Below are 4,598 nucleotides of genomic sequence, written 5' to 3' on the forward strand. Positions count from 1 at the left end.
TGCGAATTGTCTGCCACTGAATGCTGTGATTTTTTAACTGATGTTAACCCTTTAGTGTTAGTGAGTTTGTCTAGTTGTTGTTTCAGACCTATCCCTTATTTAAAAGTTTTATTTCACCCTGTATGTTTTCTCCAAAAAAAATATGTTTTGGCTTACCTGTGTTACTACATATATATTAGAAAAATATTAAGAGAAAACATTATTAATAGGTTCTATAATTCGTTTATTGTTTAAGCAACTGAATATATTGTTTAGCGTTGTTATATATGTTTTAAGTGTTTGTTTTCATGCCTGTATTACATAGTGTATGTTTAGAAATTTGTTTTGTTTCTTTAGCATCATGCTGACGTTATCATGTGTCATGCTTGTAGAATCGCGATATCCTGTCGTTTGTTTGTGGTTGTCGTCCGTTCTGCCGTTCACGTGTTTGCTCCGTCCATGGGGCCGGCCGTCAAACGAGTTGGGGCACAGAATCTTAACCCTCTCGACGGTACGGTTCACGATTTCGGGACGTGTGGGTGGGGTGTGGGGGGGGGGTAACTGTCCGATGAAATGAGTGTTGGGATGCTTGAACATGTGGTCAAAGGTCAATTAGGGTCCACGAGATGTAAACAAGAGTTACATCCCTTCCTTAACTTAAAGCCGTATAGGGGAGGAAAGCAGAATTTGCGGCACAAATCTAAATGTGCTTCACCTAAGGGCTTGATTGATAAGTTCGTGTCATAGCAATCATGGTATGAAAAGCCAATGCACTGTGTGCTAAATTTGGGGTGCACGAGTCTAATGTGGAGGTCAATGGGGCAGAGGGAAAATTTGTTAGACATTTCTGAGGACATGGTGCTGACGGAGCGATTTGAAAAACTTATTGGTTATCAGCGGGTGACCGCTATATGGCCATTTTTAATAATAGCTTATTGAAAAGACCGGGTGAAATGGTCCGTTTCCGCTGACATGGCGGGAGAGTAAGTGTCGATAACCTTTTGACCCTGCAAGTTAGGTAGGTGTATATACACATGATTTGTCTTGACTGTTAGAGTCAAATGGATCGAAACTGCTTTCGCTATAACTAGAGGCCCTCAAGCAGGCGATCCAGTATGTTTTGATGACCAGTTTTCCATAGTTCTACGTCACAGCTAGGTGGGGTCTGGGGGTGATGCCCCCCAGGAATGTTTAGAAAAATTAGGTCTATGTTTTGGTGCAGCCTCTTGTGGAAGTTTTTGAGCGTCAATTGCTGAAGATACCGCACCTGGTTAGCTGGTTTCTGGTTTAAACCGGAATGCAAACTGGCCAGAAGTCCGTCGGCTCTCATGAGCCCCATACTGATGTGAATGTGAGGCTACAGTGCAGGTTGCAGGTTATAATTGCAAAATGGCAATATGTTTTGTTGAAGAAGGTTGTACGCTTGCCCTGTAAATCATATTAGTTTCTAAAGGCAGTGTCTGTCTATAGTGCACCTCCTGAAGCGCTGAATTCAGTGAATGCTTGTTGTGAGTAGGGTCAAAATATCACTGGCGCGAGCTCCATTGCGGGTCACCTTTATCATAATTGTTGCCTGCCTAACTGGTCTTGCAATGCGATAGAGATTTAGGTGTTTGCGAAAGTGTAGTTGAATGATTTGTTTGTTTCAATTGGTTATCGAAAAGTCAGAGAGCAAGAATTAGTGTAAGAAGACTGGTAGTTTATAAGACGTCGAAAACTAACCCTAGAACCTAGAGGCTACTGTTCCTTAAGTTTTAAAGTATACGTCAACTGTATCACGTGACCATCTTGAAAGCCCTCCAACATTTTAAATTCTTCCTTAGTTATGTTGGTCCACGTTTCACTGTTGTTCAGGAAAGAAGGTATTACTGTACATTCATATAATTTGACTCTTGCTTCTATGGTATGGTTACCATAATTTTGCTCCTCTGTCCCTGATACTATTTCTCTCATCATGAATCTACATTTATCGGATCGTGCCTTTATCATGTGCCTTTATTATTTGTCACCCCCTTTTGTCATTAAATAGATCGCCTAGATATGTATATTTGGTGCATTTTTTTGATTACCTGATTTCCTAATAATATATCTTTCTCTATCCTTTCTTTATTTGAGAATTTCATGACCATTGTGTTTGTTTTGTTTAAATTAAATTCTAATCTTTTTGATTGTGCTAATCTGTGACATATTCCTAGAATATCATCCATATATAGTAAAGGTCCGATTTCTATTGTGTCACTATACATGTATTTCACATTATTTAGGAAATTTAAACAGTCCAAAGTCATGCAGCATAGGACTGGTCCTAATATAGTTCCTTGTTTAACTATTTCTTTTGTTATGAAATTATCCGTTTTTCCTACTGGCGTTTCTAATTTGATTTGATCTCCTTGCTTTCAGATATATTTTTGGCGGGAGATGGCAGCACCGTACGATAAACAATATCTGTAACGTGTGATTGTCATCATGGAGTTGTCCCTACCGTTTTCTATTATATTTATAATAACATGTACCTTCTTCCACCCGTCATCACCAAAATCAGACATTAATACAAAATGGCATGTAGTGGAAGCTCTAAAGCAGCTTGTGGAATATTACAAATTGCATTTTCATGAGCTGCGGACGGACGCACGGACGGCCGGACGGACGGACGAACGATCATGCGATTCTACAAGCTGCACCTGACTACGTCAGATGAGCTAAAGAAATAAAACAAATTTAAACTACTATGTATAAGCATGAAACAAAACACTTAACATATATAAACAAGTAAACAATATATTCAGTTGTTAAACATAAAAAGCAATATAGTCTATTAATAATTTTTTGTAAGTGATATTTTTATATATGTAAGTACACAAGTAACCCAAAACTTTTTTTTGGAAAACCATAACAGTGTGAAATAAAATTTAAATAAGGAATAGGTCTGAAAACATAGACCAAACTACTAACAATAAAGGATTAAACATAGTATAAAATCACAGCATTCATTGCAGCACACTATCCCTGAAAACTAGGAACTATGTGTCCATTTAACTTAAAGCTGCTGTATGCACAGGTCATGAAATTTTTCCCTTTTAAACTGATAGGATGAGGGAGATACCGGAAAAGGTTTTACTTTTGTTCTCCCCTCACAAGCGCCCGTCAGCCCTACGCATTCATAAACATGCTTCGCACATGACATCACTTCGTGCCACAAACATGAAACAATCGGGCCGTACATCAATCGACACAGCTGCTGACCATAACGCACGTACATCGTACGCAATAGCGGCAAGCGCGGCATCCGCTGGGTATCTGTAACACCCACTATTGATTACACGTTTGGATATTGCAGGACATTTGGGGTGCACGTCTGCCAAATTTTCTTGGAACATTTGCTGAAAGAATACGGTAATTCCGTGAGGCCGTGCTCTGGAACAAACTAGTTAGTATATAGCAGAATTTTCATGGAGTCACACGAACTCCTGCATATGTCAATTCAGGGAGTCTGATAGTAAATCAGGGAGTATTTGACTCCGGACTCGCGTTAATTTCGCAACCTGCTTGTGTAATCTGATTGAAGGGGCTTGATTTGGCATTCTAGGTTCATGAGAGTATGTGCTATTTGGTAAGCTTCACTCAAAGCGTTCGATTATGCAGTTTATGCATGCAAAAAGCATTGATTATTAATGGATTGTGTGTAGGCAAATAGTTTTCTCAAGCTGTTACTCCTGTAGCAACATATTTTGCTGTGACTGTGAGCGTGAGTTTTTCGGTGCAAGTACAATACGGGACCACCAATCACCATTCTAATCGCCATTCAGGCATTCTATCAACCACCAGTAGGCCAGAACTGAGATTGTCCGAGAGCTCTTAAAATGCTAATTCCTACCATTAAAGTTCTACTGTTGCTGTTTATTCTGTAAATATGAGTGATCAACAAATAAACTAGGGGCCTACCTGATCCCACTGCACTGGCAATGCTAATGGGGCAATGTACCTAGTGTCAGTAGTGACGCTCATAGGGTCTATGTCCCCCAGGGTACTGCCGGAACGTAGCCTGGTCACTATTTGATATGGTTAGCCTAGGGTTAGGGTTAGGGTTAAGGTTAGGGTTAGGGAGTAGGCGTAGGCGACTCCATAAACCGACCAGGCTCTCCGACTGTTACACGTCGTAGGACTTTCGCCTCGCTCCTCTCGCCAACGTAGTGTTAAGCGAGAAGGGAACTTGTGGCCAGGCGACTCCCTAGACTCGTTAGTAGAGTAGGCGAAATACGGTCCGGCATATTAGATAGTACCAGGGTACGTTCCGGCAGTACCCCGGGGGACATACAGCGTATTACACCCTCTCACAAGTAGTGACATACCTTCAACAACTCGTAAACCAAATAAAGCATCGAAGTTTCCGTCCGTCAACAGTTGGGCACACATCTTAACCGCTCGACGTACGGTCACGATATTCGGGACGTAAGGGGGGGGGGTAATCCGAAAACGAGTTGGGATGTTGAAGCTGGGGGTCAAAGGTCAAAGGTCAAGAGATGTAAAAGAAGGAGGAACATTCCCTCCTTAACACGTTGAACGCTGCATGTTTAACAATGCACCTACCGCCCTGTGCTGAGATTTTCGCGTTTTTACCG

The 4,598-nt window shown here is 41.1% G+C and overlaps 1 protein-coding gene across 1 annotated transcript in view; it reads right to left on the reverse strand.

The window, feature by feature from the left end:
- The window catches only part of LOC106810465 (UPF0764 protein C16orf89 homolog), a gene marked incomplete at its 5' end in the record, with an annotated part of 13,852 nt that extends 9,487 nt beyond the window's left edge, over positions 1 to 4,365 (reverse strand). The window contains 1 exon segment of the mRNA XM_014813842.1: positions 4,329 to 4,365.
- Positions 4,366 to 4,598: the final 233 nt, after the last annotated feature.

This window comes from Priapulus caudatus, unplaced genomic scaffold (assembly GCF_000485595.1).
Source record: "Priapulus caudatus unplaced genomic scaffold, Priapulus_caudatus-5.0.1 Scaffold443, whole genome shotgun sequence".
Classification (NCBI taxonomy): domain Eukaryota; kingdom Metazoa; phylum Priapulida; class Priapulimorpha; order Priapulimorphida; family Priapulidae; genus Priapulus; species Priapulus caudatus.